Below are 25,884 nucleotides of genomic sequence, written 5' to 3'. Positions count from 1 at the left end.
CCTGTTGCCTCAGGTGAGCCACTACTACTGCCATTACCTTGGTGAACACCTGGGGGGCTGTGGTGAGACCAAAGGGGAGGGCTTGAAATTGGTAATGATTGGCTCCCAGCGAGAAGCGAAGGAACCTCTGGGAGTGCCTGTCCATCTTGATGTGATAGTACGCGTCCTGAAGGTCTATCAAGCACATCCAGTCTCTGATCTGCAGATAGGGCAGGATAGATTGAATCGTGACCATCCATAATTTTGTCATGGTTACTGATAGGTTCAATTTGGACAGATCCAATATTGGTCTGAGGTCCCCTGTCTTTTCTGGCACTAAAACGAACCTGGAAAAGACCCCGGATCCAGACTGGTCTGGGGGGACCGGTTGGATGACTCATTTTCTTAGCAGTGAGTCTACCTGCATTGCTGCCTCCTCCCACTGTGTGGGTGGAATGTCCGGGAGGGCTTTTCTGGATGGGGGAGGATCCTTGAATGGGATGAAATATCCTCTGGATATGACACATAGCACCCACTGATATGAAGTGATGGACTCCCATGCTAGTGGGTGAAGCAACCCCCAAACTGCCTCCAGAGATGGACAGCCTGGCAACCCCTCAGGGCTGCTACCCAGGTTTATCAGAGAAAGGTTCTTGGGACCAGAAATTCCTAGGACCCCCTCTGTCTCTAGGGCAGCATCTACCATATCCCCCTCTAACTGGGGGAAGGTGAGTCCTGAGCATCCTGGGAAAATGCCTAAGACTTGCGGAACCACATCTTCTTCTGGCCTCGCTGGTTCCTGGAAAAGGAACTTTGAGGCGGTGAGAAGCAGATCCCAATGGCAGTGTCTTCCCCGCCCTTCTCGCTCTGGACCAAAGTCTCTGACCGCCTTCCCAAAAAGGGAAGAACCATCATAAGGGGCATTGGTAAAAGACGCCTTTAAGGGCTCCGAGAACTGACATAAGTGAAGCCAAGCAGGATGCTTGTTGGCAAAGCCCGACCAAGCCGCCCATGCGGTTCCCTCCGTTGCATGTGAGAGCAAGCGCATAGACGTATTGGCTACAGATTTTAGGGTGGCCATTCGTGCATCGAATGTCTTCCTGTCCTCCTCCATGGCCCCTGGGGCTGACTCTGACTTCCTTGACCAGATCTCTCTGGAGTCGAATGATGTGCGGGATGTAGTTCAGTGCCCTTACACAGAAGGTCACTGAAGCATAAACTTGCTTCCCAAAATGATTCAATGCTCTGGACTCTCGGTCAGGCAAGTGGACAGTGGAGCTCTCCTGGGAGAGTTCCTTTTTGGTGGTCGCCACCACCATCATACCATCCAGAGGGGACCCCTTGTGCCAGTGTAACTTGTCCATGGGGGTGGGCTTAAAACTTTGCCAGGTATTGGTTCTATGGTGTCAGTCTCTTTCCACGCCCTCGATGTAATCAAATCTACAAGTGGAACGGCAGGAGGGGAACCCAAGAAGTAGATGGGCTCGAGCAGAATGCCTCCAGAAACATGGACTCGTCAGAGGTTGGTTTAGGGTTGGACCACCCCTTTTTGGTGAAGGATCTCCTTGAAGTCTCCAAAGGAGACATCCTCTGGGGGTGATCTTGAGGAAAGTACAGTTGTGTACACCTACCATAAATGTAGCTGTTCGAGTGTATTCACTGTTGCAGTCATTACATCTGGGTTATCCCTGCCAGGGTAGCTCTGGGCCGGCCCGAATACCAGAAACGTAGTATTTCTGCGTTGGTTGCTGTCACTTGAGGACCGACGTCAGGTCGTCAGTAGTATAAAGTACGGCAGCCAATGCCATTACATCAGTTTTTCTTGCCCTAACCTGTAAGGAGCCCCCAAGTAGGAGGCCAGGGTCTGGTGGAAGAAACCCCACCAGTGGAAAATAAATACCAATATGTCCCTTGAAAGGAAAGGAAAGCAGAACAAGTTAGAATGGTAATAAGAGGAGAAAGAGAAGAAAAGGGGGATGGAGGGGGGAAACCAGGACTGCAACAGTGAATACACTCGAACATCTACATTTATGGTAAGTGTACACAACTATACTATGTTCTTTGTGTTTCACTGTTGCAGTAATTACATTTGGGTTAATTCCCAAAGCTGAGGAAAAGGGAGGAGGCAGTCAGTGAAACTAGGGGCTGGCTAGGATGCCCTGCAAGACTGCAGAGGCAAATCCTGCCCTGGATTTGGAGAAGAGAGGCAGGTGGTAGTGCTTAATAAAAGTGTGAACAGATGTCCAGGTGGCAGCCTCCAAGATGTCCCTGGTGGGGACTCCTCTGAGGAAAGCTGCAGAGGTGGGGGCTGCACTGGTGGAGTGTATCCTGACCCCCTTGGGGGAGACTTTCCATGCTATTTGTAGCAGAAATGGATGCAGTATGCCATCCATTTGGAAATGGTTTGTTTGGAAATGGCTTTGCCTTCTGCCCCTGTAGCAAAGCTAACCAGCAATTGATCAGATTTTCTGAAAGATTTAGTCCTGTCTAGATAGACTGAGCTGTCTGTGCACATCTAGAGAGTGAAGAATCCTTTCCCCCTTGTTCTGGGGATTAGGAAAAAAGGTGGGCAAATGAATGGATTAGTTGACAGCCACACTGGACACCACCTTAGACATGAAGGATGGATTAGTTCTGAGGGATACCCTGCCTGCATGAAAGATGATGAAGGGTTCCACAGCCATAAGTGCTTGCAGCTCAGAGACACTTCTGGCTGAACTGATGGCTAGAAGGAATGCTGTCTTCCAGGAGAGAAATTTTAGCTCTGCAGAAGAAGCTCTTCTAAGTGGCCTCAATTTGCTAGCCCCTCTTAAGAATGGTTTGATCAAAGGGTGTAAGAAAAGTGGCTGCTCAGTGGTTAAATGAGCAGAAATAGCAGAGGCATACATTTGTATAGAAGAGAAAGAGAAGCCAATGTGTGGTAGGTCTGCTAAGTAATCCAGGATGAGAGGGAGGGCTGTGCCGTATTGGCTCCCTTAGCCTGGATCCAGATGCAGAACCTTTTCCATTTATCAGCATAATACTTTCTGGTGCTAGGACGTCTGGCCTCTCAGATAACATCCAGAACCTGTTTACTGAGGTTGGCAGATTGGTTCGGGGTTAGGGAATAAGCCAAGCTTCCAAATAGAGCGTCTGCAATTGGGGATGCAAGAACTCCCCTTCCCTCTGGGTCAGGAGGTTTGGAATCTGAGGAAGATGCCATGGAGGTAGCGAGGACAGGCTGTGCAGCAAGGGGTACCAGTGCTGGCGGGGCCAGTCTGGAGCTATAAGAATTGTCCTTGGTTTTTCCTCCCTTATTTTGAGCAGTACCCTGGGGATGAGAGGTAGGGGAGGAAAAGCAATGACCGATAGATTGATCCAGGAGAAGGACAAGGCATCCACTTTCCAAGCCATGCAGTGATGCTCCCTGGTGCAGAACTTGCTGAGCTGATGGTTGGTGTGGGAGGTAAAGAGGTTGACTTTCGGGGTTCCCCATTTCTGAGTTATTAGGGTGAAGGTACTTCTGTTGAGTTGCCACTCATGTGGGTCCAAAAGTTTTCTGCTTAACTAGTCTGCCAGAGAGTTGAGAGACCCTGGTAGGAATTGTGCTAACAGGTGTAGCTGCATGGCAGAGGCTGTGTGTCAAACGCTCATGGCCAGCCTGCGTAGAGGGAAGGAGTGAGTCTCTCCCTGCTTGTTGATGTACCACATCACAGTGGTGTTGTCTGTTTTGATCATGAGGGTCCCTGGAGAGAGAAGGGGCTTGAAAGCTGTCAAGGTGTGCTGCACAGCCATCATCTCTTTTTGACTGATGTGCAGAGGGATTTGCTGTGGGCTCCATTGGCCCTGTATACACCTGCCATCCAGGTGTGCACCCCAAGCGCTTTCTGATGAGTCTGTGGTGAGGGTCTGGGCAGCAGGGGGTGGTGACAAAGGCAGTCCCTTGTTGTAGGAGCATGCTGTTGCCCACCAAAGAAAATCTTTTCTGAGGCAAGGAATTATAGGTATAAGAGTTTCCAGGTCTTGAGGGTGTTGGCACCAAAGGCTCTTTAGGTACCACTGAAGTTTCCTCGTATGCAGTCTAGCATATGGAATGAGTAGTATGTAAGATGCCATGAATCCCAGAGCTTGCAGGATCTTCCTTGCAGTTAGCTGGGGCCTGGTGGTTAGCTGAGAGAAGTAGGCTGTCAGGAAAATTTGTTTCTCTAGAATAAGGTATGCCATCTGGGAAGCTGTGTCCAGACTTGCTCCCAGGAAGATTATACTTTGGGTGGGCACCTGTTAGGATTTTCTTTCGTTGATTGTGTACCCTAAGGAGGTTAGTAGGGTCTTTACAAAGGCCAGGTGCTTGAGCATCTTCTCCTGGCTGTCTACCTGAATAAGGCAGTCATCTAAGGATGGGTAACTCTGAATATTTCTTTGTCTGCAAAAGGCAATGACCGGAGCCAGACATTTTGTGAAAACTCTGGGAGCAGTAGATAAGCCAAAGGGAAGCACAGACAACTGAAAGTGTTGAGATCCTGCTCTGAAGCGGAGATATTTCCTGCACGATTCCCTGATAGGAATGTGGAGGTAGGCCTCTTTTGGATCTAGTGTGGCTAGCCAAGCGTCCTTGGACAGCATGGGCAGCAGCTGCTGGAGGGTGAGCATTTTGAATTCTAGGATCACCAGTAAGGTGTTGAGAATGGATAGATCGAGGATGGGGCGCCAGGTGCCCTCTTTTCTGCTCACCAGAAAAAGTCTGGAGTAGAAACCTTGGCCTATCTATTCTGCAGGAACATGCTCTACTGCCCTCATAGAGAGCAGGGAAAGGATTTGCTTTTGAGCCTCTGCCCACTGATTTGGTGGGTAGGACTGGGAACCTTTCTGGAGTTGGAAGGGTGTGGAATGGAAATTTGTACCCCTGAGATACAATGTTCAGAACCCAGTGGTCCTTGGTAATGGTGGCCCAGGTGCTTGAGTGAAAGGAGAATTTTTCTTCTAGGGGTAAGTAAAGGTGGGCAGAGGGAGGGGGTGGAGGAGATGAGTCATTGAGATGTTTTTACCATAAGGGGTGGCTCAGAACTCCCTGGTTTTGAAGTGGAGGTAGTCCACTGCTTAGATCTCTGCATTCCCTGGGGGTGCTGTTGGGGGGGGTCTGCTTCCATGGGGCCTAGGCTGGGCCAGTTTACCAGGAGCAGGAAATGACCAGTGTTTGGAAGGACAATGCCGGCTGAACCTAGGGGGTTGGACCTGCAAGAAATCCTTAACTGTTTGCATAGATTTTGCTTTTTCTTCCATCTTTTTTAAGACCTCTTCTGCCTTCGTGCCAAATAAGTTATCTTTGTGCGAGGAGGTATCCAACAATTTAGATTTGACATGATCTGGCAGGGGCTGTTCCTTAAGCCATGCATGCCTTCTACTGACGGATCCAGTGACTGTTGCCTGCAAGAAACTTCTAGGTCATCAAAACCACAGTGCAAGGTGTGTTTAGTTACTTGACTTGTAGAATGCCTTAACTCTTGTAATTCTTTAGATTCTGCCCAAGCAGGAAAGGAAGACATTTTTTTGTTTAAGGAGTTCTAAGGTATGTTGCTGAAATTTTAGCATATGGAACTCTCAATTGAGTGCCCTGATAGCAACAGTAGCTGAGGTGTAGACTTTCTTACCCCATCTGTCCAAAGCTCAGGAATCCCTGTCTTAGGGGGTGGGATTCTTAGTAGAGGTTGCTTTAATTCCTTTTGGCCCTTGACAAATGACCTTGGGGTCAGCTGCAGGATTTTTAAAAAGATATTTGTGGGAGTCAGGGACTCTATAGTACACATCTGGTTTTCTGGGAGCAGGAGGAAAGGCATCAGGAGTCAAGCTGGATTTGAGGAAAACATCCTCCACAACATCCAGGACTGGGAAGATGGCCAAAGGTCTGTGTTGTGGAAGATCCAGGAAGTCCCTGGGTCTCTTTTTAGACTGAGGATAGTCCCGACTCTCCCATTGGAAATGTTCCCTTAAGGTATGCAGGGTTTCCCCAAAAGAAAAATCCTCTGGGGGAGAAGCTGAAGGAATGGAATCCTCTGCATCAGAATCCTCATAAGCGGAGAGGGGTTGCAAGTCTTCATATTCAGATGCATCAGATTCATCTAACTCTTGTTCAGACAAAATTACAGTGGACAGATCTCTTTTCCTTTTGGAAGGGGTAGCTTGGTTTCCCCTGATCAGCATGATAAGGTCTTCCACCATTTTAAGCATTTGAGATGAAGGCAAGGTATTAGGTGCCTGAGAGTGTGTCATAGGTTTCTTGGGTGTGGTTCGTACCGTGGGCCTAAGAAACTCGGTAGTTTTAGAAAGAATGGTAGTCACGAAAGAAGACGTCGGTTTGTGTCTAGATTCAGTAGTGCAAAGGACTTCCTTGGGAGCCGGTGCCTGCCCAGCGGCTCTGGACCCACCCAAGGTTGAGACGACCGCAGGATCCTTAGTCAAAGAAGAGTTCTGTGGCATACCGGACTTCGAAAGGGTCTTGGTAGTGGCCTGCAAATCAACAGAAGCAGGCATCAGTGGCTGCGAACTGGAGAACTGACAACTAGCTTAATGGAAGCATCGTCGGTAGATTTGGACCTGTGGGGTCTCTGTCTTTATCTTTATGTTTTTCAGAAGATCTGCTGTCAGATGGCTTACCGAAGCCATATCGGAATTTGAGGATTGTAAGCGAAAATATCTGGCTACAATAAGGGCCCGAAGACAGATAGTTCTGGCACTGAACAAAGCACAGAAGCAACAACGAGGGACGTTGTGGTTTGGGCCTAAACAACTGACGCAGTAAGAGTGGAAGTCTCGGTGTGGTATTTGTTTTCCACAGGCGAGACAATTATTAACTTTTTCTAACATCGGTTAGTACAAGAAAAACTTCGCTTTAGAAGACAAACTTCAATTCGGTAGACGAAACTCGGGTATCAGCCCACCAGCAGTCGTGCGAAACTGCTTCTGCTTCGGGCTCCATGGCAAGAAAGACTGATATAATGTAAGGCAGCAGACGCCATTACACTACTGGCGACCTGATGTCAGTCCTCAAGTGACAGCAACCGACGCAGAAATACTAAGTCTCTGGTATTTGGGCCGGCCGAGGGCTACCCTGGCAGAGATAACCCAAATGTAATGACTGCAACAGTGAAATGCGAAGAACATCCTTCTGTGTCTTCGATGAGGGACTCTGGAGGAGAGTCCAAGTGCCTCCTTTTACACGTATGCTTGTGGGGGGGGATCTTCAGGGGGATTGTCTGGGGAGGTCTCGCAGGTGGGTTGTTCCAAGGGTGGAACATCCTGGGACACTATAGCTATGGGCTGTCCCTGATAGGGCAAGATGATCGGTACCACACTCACAGCCAGGGGGGTCTGGACGGACTCCAAAGACAAAATGGTCAGAGGCCTTGACCCTGTGAGAACCCTCTCCACCACATCGAATGCATAGGAGGAACCCTCCTGGGCTGAACTAGCAGAAGCCACTCCCCCCTGATCCGACCAGGGAGTTGGAGCCCGAGACGCCGAGGGGAATGCTTCTCTCCAACAAGCTTGGAGCAGAGAGCACTCCCTTGGATCCGACCCCGAGGCTATGGCTCAGAGAGCTCTGAACTGAAACACTCAAGGCACTGGCCAGCATCGAGGTACAGGGTACCATCGGCACTAACCCCTAGACTCAGACTGTCCTCAGATCCAACAACTCCAAAACCACAGGTCGGATCGGAGAAGGAGTGATAGGTCTAAACACTGGCTGGAAGGCACCCGCTCTGGTGGGAAAAGGCCCTGGCAAGACCCCCATCTGGATTTGAATGCTGACGAACCTCCGCATCATCTTGTCCATCTCTGCTTCAGACAGTGCTTTCCTTAGCAGGGGAAGATGGGACCTCAGTCGCAACAGTGGAGGGTAACAGGCACTTAATGATAAGTTTGTCCGGCCTGTCCTTAAGTGCTTTGGGATTAAACCCAGCACAAACAGGACAGGGGGACTGGAGGTGAGCAACCACCAAACAAACGACGCACAGAGTGTGGCCATCCGCCGAGGAAAGCTTATGGACACACTCTGTGCATCTTTTGAAACCTGGCTTAGGGGCATCCGCCATGCCTTAGCCGGCCCAAAAACACAAACACACACACCGCGAGGAAAGAGGAGAGGAAAGATAATAAAGCCTACAAATACTTCGCTACCGAGAACCCCGAGAAAGTACAGCAAGGTTAGAAGTGCAAGATAGGGATAGAAAAAGCCAAAAAAGTTAATTACTGTTAAAAAAAAAAAAACACCGCTAACTCAATGGAGCTCAGACCACACTGCTTCCTCTCAGGCGGCAAATGAGATCTGAAGGGAGAAGGGAGACGGGGGGGGGGGGGCATTATGGGCAAGGGGAGGAGCATGGAGCTCAGAGCCGTAGCTGGAAAATGCGGCTGTGTCGGATCCGAAGACCCACAGGTTGAAGAGCAAATGAAGTAAACTACTTCAGATCATATATTTAACCATGATATGCTTTCACTTGATACATTGTCTCTTTCTGGTTAGGTCTGGGAAAAAGATAGATGGTTTTAACCATTTTTATTAAAGTTTTATTTAATTATTGATTTAATTTGCTTAATGTTGTTGTGAGTTTGTTTCTGGTTTTAAATGTGAAAAAAAAAACAAGAAAAACCTAGCCAAACTAGAGTTTGCACTGTGCAACTCCTTGAAACCTCTTGTCAAAGAGGATTATGGGTTATATGCAAATGATCAATTAAGGACACCAGGTGTTTTAGCTATATAGTGGTTATATGAGAAAATTATTTATACTGAGCAAGAATGACAAAAACAGTTTTACTTCTTCAGTTTAAAAGCAAATTCTCACATTTAAACAGCGACTCAGAGCTACAGGCAATTACTGTTCAGTGTTCCAGAAAAAAAATCTGACACCTCATTAACAGAACACTGACAAGTGAATGAGTCCACATAAGCAGACCTGAATATCACTACATAAGGATACCTGAATATCAGTCGTATGGTGATTCTGAAGCATGTATACTGTTTTACATTTAACCCACTGTTAAAACAGTCAAAAGGGCAAATATTTTTGGTGGAAACTCCAATTACTGAAAATCACATACATGTAACCTGTAATGCTCCCTTCACATAACTTAAGTTGGTTTGGCTAATGCTATGTTTGTTGTCTTTACATCTGTGTGGTTAATTTATGTGTTTGATTTACTACAAGATTATCTCTGGGATTCATTAACCCCTACACTAAGTGTACACCATTTTCAATGAATAGACAACACAAACATAACTCACACCTTCTTTCTCCTAATTTTAGTTTTCCTACTGATTTTCTTGCAGCTTTAAATACTGAAGGGGATTCACACATGGGCGCCAAAACCATAGAGTGAGGGGGAAGGGTTGCCCCCCCACTTTTGCAGCACTTGCGACCATCCCAACTCGTCATCACATGCGCAATGACCAGTTTTGCACGCCTGTTTGAACTGATCGAGCTGGGGATTTTTCTTTTAACTGCAGCCCGGATTTCTTATTTAGTTTTGCAGTCTCGGATTTCTTTTATTGCAGAGCTGGGAATTTTTCTTTCAACTGCAGTCCGGATTTCTTATTTAGTTTTGCAGTCTTGGATTTCTTTTATTGCAGAGCTGGGGATAACGGCTGTTCGGGCAGACCTGGGATTTCTTATTTAGTTTTGCCGTTCAGGCGGAACGGATTTCTTCATTGTAGAGTTGAGAGTTGGGATTTCTTTACTGCAGCTTCGGAAGATAACGGCCGGCCGTTAGGGCAGACATGATTTCTTATTTAGTTTTGCAGTTTGGGCAGAGTGTATTTCTTCATTGCAGAGTTGAGAGTTCGGATTTCTTTACTGCAGCCACGGAGGATAAAGTACAGTTGTGTACACTTACCATAAATGTAGATGTTTGAGTGTATTCACTGTTGCAGTCATTACATTTGGGTAATCTGCTGGCAGGTTTCCCTCAGTCGGCCTGAATATCAAAGTCTTGGGTCCTGTGTCGGTTGCGGTCTCTTCTTCCATGACGTCAGGTCGTCGGGGGTATAAAAACCGTCAGCCGACGCCATTTTCTTTAGTTTTTCTTGCCCCAGATGTCAGGTGCCCCCCAAATGAGGAGCAAAAAAATATATATAAATATATACAAAACTATCTACATACATGCAATTGTAACAACATAAACTTTACCTTCATCTAAAAGCAAATACACCACAAAGGCTGTAGAATATAGTGAAGGAAAGAGAAGCTCCAGAATAAAGGGAGATGGCAGGTGGGTAACCCGGACTGCAACAGTGACTACACTCTAACATCTACATTTATGGTAAGTGTACAGAACTGTACGATGTTCTTCGTGTTTCACTGTTGCAGTCATTACATTTGGGTAGAATCTCAAAACTATGGATGGGAGGCTGGAACTAAATAGCATTAGGAGCAGCTATAAAGCCCTGCAGAACTGCAGTGGCAAAGCCTGCCCTGGACTTAGAGAAGAGAGGCAAATGATAATGCTTTGTAAAAGTATGAACAGAGCTCCAATTAGCAGCTTCTAGAATGTCTTTGGTTGGTACCCCTCTGAGGAAAGCTGCTGAGGTAGATGCAGCCCTGGTGGAATGTGACCAGATTCCCTTGGGCACCGATTTACCATGATGCAAATATCAGAAATGAATGCAGTGGCGTATCCACTTTGAAATAGTCTGCTTTGAAATAGCCTTTCCCTCTGATCCTGCAGCAGATGCCACCAGTAGCTGCTCAGACTTTCTTAGAGATCTGGTCCTGTTTAAGTAGAATCTTAGTTATTTGTGTATGTCCAAGGAATGCAGAATCCGCTCCCCCTTGTTCTGCGGATTTGGGTAAAATGTTGGCAGGTGAATGGTTTTGGTTAAGAGCCACACTGGATACCACCTTAGGCATAAAGGAAGGATTGGTCCTGAGGGACACCCTGTCCGGGTAAAATGTATTAAAAGGCTCCACAGCCATGAGGGCCTATAGTTCTGAAACCCTTCTTGCTGAAGTGATTGCCAGAAGGAAAGCTGTTTTTCCAAGATAAAAACTTTATATCTGCAGTAGCTGCTGGTTCAAATGGAGGCAGAGTGAGCTTTTCCAGCACAAAATTGAGGTCCCATGCAGGGGTTGGTGATCTTCTGGGAAGCCTTAAATTTCTGGCCCCTCTAAGATACTGTTTTAGCAGAGGATGAGAAAAGATGGGAGGCTCTGTGTTGTAATGAGCCGAGATGGCAGAGGCATGGATTTTTATTGATGAAAAAGACAGGCTCTTGATAAGCATTTCAGTCAAGTATTGCAAAATTTGAGAAATATTTGGCTTTGCTGTGTCAGTCCCTTGTGCTTGGTTCCAAGCACAGAATCTCTTCCATTTATCAGCATAAGATTTTCTAGTACTTGGCCTTCTGGCTTCCAAAATGACATCCATCACAGATTTACTGAGAGGTGTTGTTTGAATAATTACATGATCAGCCATGCTGCCAGGTTAAGAGTTTGGAGCTGATTGTGCAGAATTTGATTGTTCTGCTGAGACAGTAGATGAGGTATTTGAGGCAAGTACCAAGGAGGGAGTTGAGACAAATTCCTTAGAATTGGGTACCAGTGCTGGCAAGGCCAGTCCAGGGCAATTAGGATCATTTTTGGGTTTTCCTGTCTGACCTTTAGTAGGACCTTGGGAAGAAGAGGCAAAGGAGGAAAGGCGTAGACTGATCGGTTTTTCCAACTGAAGGATAGGGCATTCACTTTCCATGCTGGTCTGTGATAAGTCCTTGTGCAGAATTTGTCTAGTTGATAATTCTGGGGAGAGGCAAATAGATCTATGTCTGGGCTCCCCCATTTCTCTGTTATGTTGAAGACTTGTGGATCCAGTTTCCACTCATGAGGGTCCATATGATTTCTGCTTAGGTCGTCTGCCAGAGTATTTTGTTTTCCTGCAGAAATTGAGCTTGAAAATGTACTTGGCAAGTCAAGGCTGTGTCCCACAATGTCATGGCTAGTCTGCAAAGGGGGTAGGAATGTGTGCCCCCCTGCTTATGTACCACATAACCGTGGTGTTGTCTGTCTTTATCAGTAGTTGTCCTTGAAGGCTGTCAGGGCATTCTGAACAGCTAACATCTCTTTCTGGTTGATATGCAGATGCATTTGTTTTGGGGTCCATATGCCCTGAATGCATCTCCCCGCCAGGTGGGCCCCCCAAGCATAGTCTGATGTGTCTGTAGTTAGGGTTTGGTTGGCAGGGGGTAGAGTGAAAGACCGTCCCATGTTCTGGTGACATGTCTCTGCCCACCAAAGAAACTCCTGTTGTAGGCAGGGAATGAAGGGAATCATTGTTTCCAGACTGTGACAATGCTGACTCCATAAACTTTTTAGGCACCATTGTAGTTTCCTCATATGCAGTCTTACATATGGAATTAGTAGAATGCAGGATGCCATGAACCCCAAAGCCTGCAGAATTTGGCTTGCAGACAACTGGGTTTTTGTTGCCATCTGTTTGAAGTAAATAGTCAGTTGCCTTTGTTTGTCTGGCGTAAGGCAAGCCATCTGGGCAGTTGGATTCAAGCTTGCACCCAAAAATGTAATCTTTTGAGTGGGTACCAGTTGTGATTTCTTTTCATTTATTGTGTACCCTAGGCATGTTAGAAGCCTTTTTACAAACGCCAGATGCAGTAGAATGTCCTTGTTTTCTGCTTGAATGAGACAGTCGTCCAAGTATGGATAGATATGAATGCTTCTTTGTCTGCAAAATGTAATTACTGGTGCCAGACACTTTGTGAAGACCCTGGGCGCAGTAGATAAGCCAAAGGGCAGTGCAGTGAATTGGTAATGCATAAAACCAGCCTTGAAGCGGAGGTATCTCCTGCATGATTCCCTTAATGGGATATGCAGGTATGCCTCTTATGTCTAGAGTCACTAGCCAAGCATTTTTGCCCAGCACGGGCAGAAGCTGTTGCAAAGTCAGCATTTTAAATTTTGGGATGTCCAAGAATGTGTTCAAAATCGATAAATCCAGTATTGGGCACCAGGCATTGTCTTTTCTGGGTACCAAGAACAGTCTTGAGTAAAACCCTTGTCCTTTTTCTAGTTCTGGTACTGGCTGAATAGCCCTCATATCCATGAGATACGTAACTTGTTTCTGTGCCTCTGCCCATTGATTTTGTGGCAAATCTGGCCAACAGTTTGGAATTGGCAAGGTATGGAAATGAAATCGGTATCCCTGGGATAATATGTTTAATACCCACTTTTCCTGGGTTATTAACTGCCAATTTTGTGCATGAAGTGCTAGTTTTCCCCCTAAGGGGGCTGCCAAAAGATAATTGCTTTGTGATGGCAGAGGGAAGTCATTGAGAATGCTTACTGTAGGGTTGTGCTTTGTTTCCTCCAGATTTGGAGGTAGAGGCACCCCATTGCTTTGACTTGTAGGAACCCTGTGATTGGTATCTAGAGCCTTTTGAGGGCCTGGATTTGCCCCGTGAGGCTCTGTCGGACACAGGAAAGGACCAATTTTTTGTAGGTCAGTGTCTACTGAATCTTGGTGGCTGCACTTGTAAGAAGTCTTTTACAGTTTGCATAGACTTGGCTTTTTCTTCCATTTTCTTTAAAACCTCTTCTGCCTTATTACCAAACATAGTATCGTGCTGTAAAGGTGCATCCAACAATTTAGCTTTAACATGATCAGGCAGACTTTGCTCTCTGAGCCAGGCATGCCTTCAAATCACAGATCCAGTAACTGCGACCCTGCAGGAGGCTTCCAAGGAATCAAAACCACATTGCAAAGTATGCTTTCCAACCTGTTCTGCTGCATGCAATAATTCCTGTAATTCTTTATTTTCCACACATTCGGAAATCAACATCATTTTCTGTTTCAATAATCCCATAGCATGCTGTTGATATTTAAGCATATGAAACTGTCAGTTTAAAGCCCTAATTGCCAAAGTTGCAGACGTGTAAAACCTTCTTTCCCAATCTATCCAGCACCCTGGAATCTCTATCAGAGGGGGTAGGATTCCTAGCTGTTGAGGCCTTTACACCTTTGGGACCCTGTGAGATAGTTTCAGGGTCAGCAGCAGGATTTTTGAATAAAAATTTGGGGGAGTCAGGAACCCTGTAATATCTGTCTGGCTTGCTAAGAGCCAGTGGTAGTGAATCTGGAGCCATGCTTGATTCCGAAAACACATCAACAATGTCTAAAACAGGAGGTATGGCCAAAGGCCTATGCTGAGGGAGAAGGAAATCCCCAAGCCTCTTTTATGAGTCTGAGAAATCTTGACTCTCTCAATGAAAATGTTCCCTCAAAGTATGCAAGGTTTCACCAAAAGAATAATCTTCAGGAGGAGATGCAGATGGAATGGATTCCTCTGCATCTGAATCCTCATAGGGTGGTATAGAAAATTCCTGATCAGAAGAGGAATCAGAAGAAATAGAAACCTGATCTGAAGATTCATAATCAGTGTCTTGCCTAGGCCTCTCATCAGAGGGGGGTGGGGGGAGGGTTTGGGAACCCCCGATCAAGGCAATTAAGTCTTCAGCCATTTTGATCATCTGTTTCTTGGGCATAGAGGCCTGAGCATGTGGCTCCTGCATTGGTTTTTTGGCCTTAGGAGTTGCTTTTGTCTTTGTTTTTGAAGCTGGCGTCGGTTTAATATAGAAATGCTGAGCCCTGAAAACACCCTCAGAAGCCGGTGCCTGCTCAGCGGCTCCGGACCCATCTTTGGGAGAGACATCCGTGGGTACAATACTTTGAGAATATCGCGGCATGCCAGACTCCACATGGGTCATGGTAGAGGCGTGCGACTAGAAAGTAGCGGGTGAGGCGAACCGGCGACTGGCTTAGGAGAAGCTTCATCGGTTTTGGACCTCGACGGTCTGTCTCTGTCCTTCTCTTTACGTTTTTTGTGAACTCCGGTAGTCGGATTGCTATCAGACAACATTTCAGGGTAGTTAAATCAGTTTCCAAAATATTTTGAAGCAAAGATATACAGACGCTTAATAGTGCGTTGGTTAAATCTAGCACAAAACCCACAGCAAGGCACGTTATGATCTGGGCCTAGGCAAGGAATACAGTACAAATGGAAATCCTTATGAGGTATTTGCTTCCCACAAGTAATGCAATTATTAACTTTTACTGACATTGGTATGGAGCAAGAAAAAGTTTCCCCAACAGGGTACTTAGCTTTAATTGAAAACTTCGGTTCTGAAACTCGAATGCAAAAATTTCAGGAGTCGGCTGACCGGCACTTGCGAACTGCTTCTGCTTCGGGCACCGCGCGGCAAGAAAAGACTGAAGAAAATGGTGTCAGCTGCCTGTTTTATACCCCTGACGACTTGACGTTATGGAAGAAGATACAGCAACTGACGCAGGACCCAAGACTTTGATATTCAGGCCGACTGAGGGCAACCTGCCAGCAGATTACCCAAATGTAATGACTGCAACAGTGAAACACGAAGAACATTGGCCGATTCGGGCAGACATTCAGCGGATTAACTGCTGCCTTCGGGATTTACAGAGCTAAGGTATGGTCTTCAGGTGTGTGTGTGTGTGTGTGTGTGTGTGTGTGTGTGTGTGTGTGTATAAATGCCCCCATCAGGATACATCTGGTGGCTAGAGGTACACAGGCTCAAACCCTGTACCTTGGGTGCAGGTAAAAAGAGCTTAAAGTCCCTAGCCACCATCACTTGTGAATTTATGCCTCAGAATTTTGTTCTGTTCCTCATTAAATCTCTTTTTTCAGTAGCAGTAAAACAAAACCTTTTATGCTAGCAATTTTCTAAGTTTATAAGATCAGTATTTGAAATGTGTCCTTATTTTGGGGTTGTATTCTCCCATTATTGGCTTTGTTCTGTATTTTTGTGCCAAGAGGTTGAGAGCTATGGTGATAAGTGAGAACTGACTTCACTAAATGATAGCCATTTAAGTTTGTCTTGCTGTCTTTCAGGTAACTGACTTAGCTCAGTGGTATGTTGCTCTGACTGTAGTGCACAGGGTTCTGGGTTCAAGACTCAGCAGTGAAATGTACAGTGGTAGCACAACATTTTATGCAAGCAACTTTCCAAAATTATACAAGCAATGTTTAAAATGTTTCCCTGGTGTTTGGCCTCCCTCCCAATTGAAAATAAGTGCAAGAAGCTGTGCAACATGCCTAAGGCTTACACTACTGTGATTCTGTGTGTATATATATATATTGTGTGTAGAAGTAGACTGTTATCGTGGAAATGTTCTGAATAGGGCAGTTTTGTCATTACTGGTGCATGCATTTTGCTTTATTGCCTACTGGAAAAATGTTCAAACAATAAATTTAAAACGCGCTCTAACTTGCATCTAACAAGTGTGCTGCATTACACAAGGAATATAATTTGATAAAGTCAGGAAGGTGTATAAAAGAATGCAAGTATGTTTCTTGGTTTGTGCGCAAGGGGCCTCTGATTTGAAAACAGCCCAAAGGTAATCTTTATCCACCAATGGCCAGATGCATTTTCTTTGGATGTGGTGTGGGTTTTAATGCTATTTCAATGAATGTGAGTTTCAAGGGCAGAGACGTTTTAATGCCAAGTTTATTTTCATTGTGAGGCAGTATTGCTTTGTTTAGCAGATATCTGTTAGTGTTTGTGCATTGTGCTATAAAATGTAAAAAAATAAAATCCAAATCATTGTAGAAGTAAAGCAGTATGCACACATTAGTGTTTATGACAAATGGGGTGAAATAGCCAGGTGATGGGATATTGGAATGGCTGCAGGGGGACTCTGGCGCTATATTTTGGTTCTGTTCTTCAGTTTGCATTTGAAAGTTGGTATCCCACATTTCCTTTGGAGTGGGTGGGGTTGTGTAATCATGTATGCAAATTTTGCGTTAATCAGCGTACAGATTTGTACCTATTTTTCATGGGCCTGAATGTTGTGGAGAGATGGATATATACCACAGAGGCTACCACTGTTCCAGAACAAACTATCAATAAAAATAAAACAAAGCTCATCTGTCCATATTCAAATCCAACTTGGACTTAAGGATGGGCAATAGAAAATGTACTCCACAACTGCCCCTCATGCCACAAATAGATACAGGCAGTTCCTAAATGCAGCATCCCTTATATAGGTCTCCTCAAATTATCTATGGAATGATCACAGTTATTCTCACTAGGGCTAATATACAATTATCAGCCATGGGATAGGTAAGACCAATCAGAAAATGTTACTTCAAGAATCAAGCACCAAAAGGGAATTAATTGGCTAAGCTTAAAAAGTCCTCCAAGTGAACCTATGTTGTGGTAGTAAATAGTTATAAAAAATTGCCCTTTTTAGAACACTTAACTGCCCCTCTCACCCCCCCCCCCCAAGTCTTCAACAGCTTCCGGCGCCTCTGGATTCACAAAGGTTACCACAACATGTAGACTACTTGTAGACTTAAGTGTAATCTTCCTGAGTGACTTGAAAATGCAAAAAATGTGGTAAGGATGTTCTTGAACACAGATAGTGTACACTTAGTGCAGGTGTTATTGAATTTGGCCCTTTATTTATGTGGTGCTTTGCTTTTGTGTAGTGTATCTTTAAGTTACCTCTTGGAATAATGTGACCTTGTAGTCTTTGGCTATGAGGACTGTCGGCCTTTTATGCATGTATATTTTATTAATTTTCAGTCCCTGCCAGCATTTCTTATTTGTAGGGTCTAAGCTTTTACTTTCAAGGGGAGGTTATTTCTTTTTATTTTCGTAAGGTGTTTTTGTGCGTTTTTTACCATTTCCAATCAAGTAATGTGTGCAATTTTGTGTGCTTTTATTACTATCAAGTATATTTAATTTGTGCCAATTTTGATTTCTCTTTTGTTTTATTTCTTATTTAATTTTATGCAAATTTAAAAATTTATTTGAGCTGGGTATGTGTTGTTTACTGTTCTGGGACACTTCTGTTTTGTAGTTTATCTTTCATTAACAACTTTTGAAGATGTTGACAATTTATTCTATCAGGGTTCTCTGTGGATGGCTCATTGGTGTTTTAGTGCAATTTTATCTTTCTAGGAAGGAACTTCTTTTTTAGAGATTTTATGCAGAAATAACAACTCTGCTATTGCTTTAGTTTGCCCAACAAGTTCTGCAGTTCTAACGTCATCATTTTCTAAATGCCAGAAAATAATTATCCATTTAAAAACAGAATAACTTTAGGAATTGAATTATAAATGAACTTCTAGCCCTGGATCAGAATTATTCAGAAAAGTATGGCAGCAGTAACTCCCCACAAGATGATTTACCCTGCTTCTTGCTTATTCTAAATGAGCAAAATTCTGAAACATTCAGGTGACAGCACTCTTTCACTTTAGTTATTACTGTAGGAAATAATACATTTAGATGTGTCGGCATCTTCTCACTTCAGTAGCACTGCCACTTGGAAAGGAAAGCACTAAAGTCTTGATCTTGACTTCATCTACAATGCATAATGTGTGGATTGAGAATTGATTGTACTCTCTGTGCCCCTGATAAACTGCTCAGTAAGAAACAACAAACTGCTCAATGAAAAACAAAAGGGACGCTCCCCTGCATACCTTCCAAATTCTAGCAGGCACCACTTTGCCTCACTTTATCATCTGCCATTAAACATACACCAGCAAAATTTTCTGATGACCTTGCGATGCACCTACATACAACAGACCAAATTACAGTGCAGGAACTGCCAACATAACACTATGACCCACAATAAGTGTACCTTTAAACTGACAGATGCACTAGCAGAGTATAAGGATATGGTAAAAAAAATAAATAAATACTACAACCAGCTCTAGGCACACATTATTTCTCTCTCTACCAATACATACACTATAGATTTTCTAAGACTATACATCAGAATTTGGTTCAAATGAGTAATTCCTTCCTGACTCAGCATCTATCTTACACATTGAACAGTTTCATGACTTACTGTCACACGTCGTTTGGCCTAAAGTTATTATTTTGAAGCATTTTCTAGAAACTACCTTTCAGTGTGCATTGTGTTCAGTAACCACTTCTGACACCAGTCTCAAAACAAACTATGTAGTTTCAGAATGGTCATGGACCACATTAAAAAAAAGTTACTGTAGCAACACTTTGCATATCTATTTTACTTTAAAAATGTTTTGCTTTCTTACCCCTTTTTTATTCTGAAAGCCTGTCAGCTTGGAAAGCAGGAGGGGAGCAGACTTGTATATGAACCACACCTTTATTGATTTCTGCACTTGCTAAATGGTCGCTGTACCCTGCTCTGTACAGTCTTTTCTAGTTCAAATATTCTGCATGATCGCGATGAACAACAGGACACTTCATCTACTATAATTCAGACTTCTGTTAGACTAAAATATCAGTACTGTGAAGTCAAACCGGTAAATCTGGTGTAAATTAACCTCTATTATGTTAAAATTGTAGAGATGGAAATCAAGTCATATACAGACAGGCTGAAACATGCTTTTCAATCACTGTAAGGGAAACCTTTTAAATTTCAACTTCCAATTCCTTCACACAGCTAAGGAGATCAACCTTCAAATATTTTCCAGATAGTCAGAAAAGATAAACCTCATCTGATTACTGAAAATAAAAAAATATGTTTAATGCAGCAAAAAGATGCAGAACATTCAGTAACTCTACAGCGTTAAAAACTGTCATTTTCTGTGAAAATAATCTGCAGCTCCATATACACCATCCGCTGACCATAGTCAAGAGCAGAATTTAACTGGCATTTCAAGCTGTAATTATAATCCAGAGAGTCTAAAAATTAAGACAAGGAGACACAGCCACACTACACAATGCAGCTTGCTTGCTTTTGCATGAGCTAACAATGACAGATATACCATATCTCCCAACCACCCTCATGACTGCATACATACCTGACTTACAAAAGAATCCACACAGCCGCCTTGTTGGCACTATGCAGGAACAATAGGACAGTGGGATGGTGGGGATCCTGTCCGTAACAGTGCTTCACACGAAATTCCAATTGCAGTAAAACAAAGAGAATAAGATTTAAGCTGTGTTCAAACAAGGGAGTAGAGCATCCATAGGCCGCTGGGTCTCTCTGACCTTCCAGTAAAGATCAGTACAAAAACCAACGCAAAGAGGGCATCTGGGACCAGCTCATTACAGGAAGGGGGAGGGGTTGGAGAATGTAAGAGAGAGAAATAACAAAGACAAATCAATGTGCAATATGGGAAATGTCTAAGCTGCATCCTTAATACAAGTCTGAAGTGGACCTTTTACCAGGTTCCTTAACAAAAAACAAAAAATCTGTACATAAAGTGCTTATTACTTTTGCCAGTACTTCCTGCCTTGTGACATTTTGTGTCACCAAATTTACATTTGTTTCCTCTTCAGCACTGCTGTCACATCCCTGCATAAAAGGCATTTTTACCTGTTCTACAAATAATGTACTGGTTTTTAAAAGTAGAATGGCTGAAACAAAACTCGGATTTAAAGTCACAAAAAGACAAAACTACCAACACTAATGGGCTTAATTAGTAGCTAAATGTTTTTTTCTCATAAATACTTAATGGAGGAAGTAAATCAGACCTGCAGACACAAAAGTGCATACATTAGGTGAATATTCCTGAAAAAGGTGATCTTGACAAAATGCCTGCTTTTATGAATATTTTGTGCAAGGATACACCAAAAGGACATTAATTAATCCAACTTATTTATTTATTTTTGCATACTTAACCAAAACTGTTCTGCAGCTGTAAAATACAGCTTTAGGACTCAACATAACAATAAATATTTGGGGAAGAGACTTGCAAACCACCCTACTCTCTGCATCTATACAAAAATCTTAAAGTCTGAGATTTAAAGATGCACCCAGCATCCATCTTCTTGTCCTTCCTCCTTGCACCCTCCCCAGTGTCAACACTTTCTCCTTCTTCTGTACTCCTTACTGTGTACTTCAAGTCTCCTTCTTCTGTACTCCTTACTGTGTACTTCCAGTCTCCCAATACTTAATCACCTTCAACGTTCTTCCTGTACATTTGTACATAATGTATACAATGGAAATATCTACTCTAAATCAGTGATCCCCCTTTGCCACCTTCAGTTTTGTAAAACCTCATCCATTTCTTTTAACCTACTTCCATTTCTACCCATTATTAATTCTCTGAATCTCTAAATGGTACAACCACTTTGTTCCTACTACTGCTTCAGTATCTTTTGCCAATTGATCTCTCTGTTACTGTTCCCTAAATAATTACTACATTTTTAGTGCTAGATGTTACCAGGTACACTGTAAATAAGAAACCATGTCTTCATTTTGTTACAGAAAGTGCAATTATTTAAGTTAACATACCATAACAGGACATGTTTGAATATATCACTGGTACAGTAGCTTTAACTATATGGGATAAACCTTGGCAAGGATATCAAACAACTGGAGGGCCAGTGGCGCAATGGGCAATGTGTCGGACTACAGATCTAGCCAGTCTACTAAAGCCTTGGGTGCCTTCACTGCACATTATATGTCTGCTCATGCATGTCACTCTGCTGGTACAAGAAGGATGTACAATTGCCACAATTCGGATCTTTCTTGCCCTAAAGAGGGAGACTGAAGTTTAATTACCTAAAAAAGTAGTTCAAATACCAAAATGTCACACCAAAAAAGGAACAAGATAGATAAAGACCCCATTCCAGCCAGGGAAAGACAGGAAAATAAAAAGGGGAAAAGGAGGGAGGATGTTAGTAGTACAGAAGTAATCTATTCAAACATCTACTGTTATGATAAGTTAATTTACACAGATTTATGTTTTCTTTGCTTGCGGAGTCTGCATGTCCTCCCTGCAATTGAGTGAGTTTTAAAAAGAAATGCAGGTAGGAGTGTGCATGTATGTGTGTGCCTTCTGTGAAGGCTGGGCATCGGGCTGGCAACTTGACACCATAAAAACACTACTGCCAATCAATCTGTGGACCTGTGATCCGTTGTGGTGACCACTAACCAGGAAAATCTGAAAGACATTGCTTTTTTTGGAGTGATACTTTTGGGATGTCACCAGGACTGAAGTTTTTGTTAGATTAGTGGGCGAGTTTGTGTAAGCAATATAACTGGCGTACGTTTTCATAGGTTCATACTAGGCTATCTGCCCTAGGGCATTTATAAGCCTAGCCAGAATGTGTTTGGCTTTCGCCACCCATTTTAAATTTATTTTGCTATGCCCTTTTTCAAGGTTAGTATACTGTGCCTCTATCTAACAGTGACACAGAAGTGATACCCAGGGTAAACCTACGATCTCCCATCCACTCATCAAAATTCCTCTTGAAGAGAGTCAATGAGGGACTCTGCCTAACCTGGACTGGGATTTTATTCCAGAGTGAAGGGAGCCTCTGGGTTATGAATCTGTCCCTCCAGCATGTCCTATTTATTTCAGTGCTGAGGTTCAAGTCTCTCGAGCGCGTAGCTCGATGGGATTTGGATTTTCTGAGGTGCAGCATGTCCATTAATTCCGGGTTGCACATGGCTTTATTCGTCAGGCACAGATCGCCTCTGAACAGGCGGTATGCCACTGAGTAGAGCTGGAGTTTCTTTAACCGGGCAGCATATGGCATCTGTTTGAGCCCTTTGATCCTCTTGGTGAGGTACTTTTGGGGTCTTTCCAGTTGCTGCAGGTGTCTGGTAAGGTACATCCCAAAAGGGGCATTGTACTCAATTATGGGCCTGATGAGGGATGAGTAAAGAGGCACGATGACCTCCCTGATCTAGATGTGAATCCCTTCATGATTAGGTGGGCTATATAAATTGTTTTCTAACCACTTTGGCCACGTGGTTGTCAAATGAGAGATTGCTATCAACTTGGGTCCCCAGGTCCCTAATTACTTCTTCTGTACTTAATGGATTTCCACCTATGTGGTAATTTGTGGGCACTTTGTTTTTGCCAAAGGGGATGACTATACACTTTTGGCATTTAGCTTGAGGCCATGGCACTGGCACCAGTTGTCTGTTTCTATGAGGCCCTTTTGAAGGATGCTTGTGTCGGCTGGAGAGTCGATTATGGCACCCAGTTTGCAGTCATCTGCGAACTTGGTCAGCCACAGTCCTTCCGTGTTGGCCTGTACCTCCGAGAAATATATACCGAACAAGAGAGGTCCCAGGACTGAGCCTTGTGGGACACCACTTGTAACTGGTTTGGAGTCTGACATGGCTCCAGCAATTCTAACCATGTGGGTTCTGTCCTTGAGCCAGTTTGCAATCCATCTAGTGACATAGGGGTTTATATTTAAGCTGGTGAGCTTATCTATAATGCCCGAGTGGGGTATTGTATCGAAGGCTTTTGCGAGGTCCAGGTAGGCTGTGTGGGCCACCTTCCCCTCGTCAATGGCCTTGGTGACTGTTTCAAAGAAATCAACCAGGTTTAAGAGGCAGGATCTGCCCTTAACAAAGCCGAACTGGGTAGGATCCAGTGTTTGTAGGTCCCCAATATCTTTATTTATGAGGTCCATGATGATCCTTTCCATAGCTTTGCAGACCAAGCTAGTCAGGCTTATGGGGCGATAGTTTCCAGGATCCGTTGAGGCACCACCTTTATGGAGAGGGACCACTGTTGCTGTACTCCACTCTTTGGGAACATATCCTGTAGTAAGGCTGAGATTGAACAGTAGTTTTATGTTTGGGTTTAGCTCTTCTTTGAGTTCATGTAGGACGCAGCCCGGACACCATCTGGTCCCATTGATGCTGTGTTTTTTGCTTTGGAGAGGCGGCTCTTACCTGAGCATCTGAGATGTCAGGGGCAGCACTCTGCTGGGATAGATATTTGCCCTTTTGGTGGGAGGGGAGAAGTTTGCGCTGAACCTGTCAGCTAGGATGTTGGCAATGTCTGTGGGTTCGTGTATTTTTGTCATTTTGGACTAATTCTGAGCATATCTGGGAATTACCACCCAGGTTCCTAACATAACTAAAGAAAGCCTTGTGATTATCCTTAGTGTCCTGTGCAATTTTTCTCTCGAAGCTGGCCTTAGACAATTTTATGTGTGCCCGTAGTTTTTGCTAATACTGATCAGTGATGCCTTCCCTTTTGGGATTTTGCTTTATCATTTAGTAGCTTCCTCCTTCTATTGTATAGTTTGTTTATGGCTGGGGTCCACCAGACAGGACGTCTGCCTTTGGAGGATTGGGTCTTGGTTTTATTTGGGATCGCATGATCCATGCATTCCTGAAGGTGTTCATAGAATGCGTTTATAAAGGATTCTGCGGTCTGGGCTGTATTTTCCACAGGCCGGGGCTTTGAAGGATTCCACCTCAGTTTTGAGGAGTGTAAAATTTGCTTTAGAGAAGTTTTTCACTGTGGTTTTCTGGGCAGGGGGTGGGGTCGGGATGTGAATATCCAGTGAGATTAGTTTATGGTCTGATCTTACCAGTGAGGGATACACTTCTGGTCTGGAGCATAGAGTCCCCATGTTGGTGATGATCAGGTCCAGTATGTTTTCCCCTCTTGTGGGAGTGGTAACAAGTTGTTCCATAGCATTTGAGTTTATAAATTCTAGGAACCTTTGGGCTAGGTTGTTGGAGCTAGAGTAACGCTCCCAGTCTATGTTTGGGTAGTTGAAGTCGCCCAATATAATGGTGTTTGGAGAGACCTTCATATTTTCCAGTGTTCTCAGGAAGGCCGAGTGGGGTTCCTGGGTTTGGGAGGGTGGTCTGTAGCAGGCTATAAACTGGAAGGCAGTTTTACCCACTGTTAGTTGCACATGGATAGTCTCTGATGCTTCGTGCTTTGCCACCAACCTGGAGGTGTGGGTATCTTTGATGAATATCGATACTCCCCCTCCTTTTGTGGTTTGGTCCAAGTTTTGGGGCCGAAAAGCATGGTATGAGGTATAACCTGGTAGTGCTGGGGTGCTCTCGGGAGCCCTGAACCAGGTTTCTGTTACTGCACAGATATCGATGTTCTCCATGCTAAGGAGAGTTTCGAGTGCGTGCATCTTGAGGTTTAGACTTCTGGCGTTGAGTAGCATTACTCTTAGTTTCTTATCCCTTGTGATACCTATGGAGGTGGGTTTGTCTTTTGAGCCTTGCCTAAAAAGGCACTATGGGGTAGCAAGAGCCTTTGCCAATATCCGAAAGCCCAGGGGTGACAGGTGCAAGCCGTCCCTAGCGAAGCATCGTGGCTTGTCGAGCATATCATCCCAAGCTGACAGGCATTGGATCCCCTTTGAATGACACCAGTACTTAAGCCAATTGTTGAAATTGATCATCTTGTCTTCATATTGTGGCATCATTCTTGGTGAGGGTAAGATGCTACTCAAGGTCAGGGTCATACCGGCCTGGGCTACATGCTCAGAGAGCTCCTTTATGTCTCTTTTCATGTAGTCCAGGGAGGTACGTCTCAGGTCATTCACACCAGCATGGACAATGACTGAGTCATATTTGTACTTGCCTTGGAGTGACCTGAGTGCTTTTGTTATGTGGCGGATCCTAGCACCCGATAGGCTGCTCACAGTGACCCTCTCCTTGTTCAGCCTGGTGAGCGGGACGTCAGTGCGCCTGACGATAGAGTCACCTATTACAAGTGTATCAGGTGTGTTGTTTAGTCTTAAGGGCTGTGACTGTTTGGCACACTGGCTTTGTGAGATATGTGTTGCACGTGTTTTGTTTTGGGGTAGCGGCTGCTTGGGTGTCTGCTTTGGAGGTCTCTGCTGCTTCGGCAGATCTTTATTTAGAGCCTCCGAGTATGTTTTTGTGTGATTATGTGTTTGGTTTGCTGTCGTGGTAGGTCTATGTGAGACTGGAATTGTAGTGAGTATGGTTTCCTTCTCCTCCTGACTGGTTATGCCAGTACTGAGTTGAGAGAGCTTAGCCTCCAGTTTGGCTATATGGTTGCATCTCTCACATGGGTTGGAATTTGTTGGGAGGAGGAGAGGGTTGTCTGTGTACATGAGGCAGTTGTAACATTGCCTCAAGATTACCAGATTCACCAGCTGGACCGGAGAGGAGATTGACAACTGACCTTTGGACATG

The 25,884-nt window shown here is 44.4% G+C and overlaps 1 protein-coding gene across 7 annotated transcripts in view; it reads right to left on the bottom strand.

Moving 5' to 3' along the window:
• The window catches only part of LOC122792271 (kinesin light chain 1-like), a 1,642,552-nt gene that overhangs the window by 1,404,446 nt on the left and 212,222 nt on the right, over positions 1–25,884 (bottom strand). Inside the window, exon 1 of one of the 7 annotated variants that reach the window (XM_044060026.1) lies at positions 19,787–19,998. The exons of 5 other annotated variants lie outside the window; for them this stretch is intronic. The gene's annotated coding sequence lies outside the window, so the exon portion shown is untranslated. Of the gene's footprint in view, positions 1–19,054; positions 19,124–19,786; positions 19,999–25,884 lie in introns of those variants that run through there. One more of the 7 variants, XM_044060027.1, reaches the window with a different exon arrangement.

This window comes from Protopterus annectens, chromosome 1.part2 (assembly GCF_019279795.1).
Source record: "Protopterus annectens isolate FY-2018-M chromosome 1.part2, PAN1.0, whole genome shotgun sequence".
Classification (NCBI taxonomy): Eukaryota; Metazoa; Chordata; order Ceratodontiformes; family Protopteridae; genus Protopterus; species Protopterus annectens.
The sequence above is the reverse complement of the archived record's forward strand: the minus strand, read 5'-3'. Positions and strand labels throughout refer to the sequence as shown.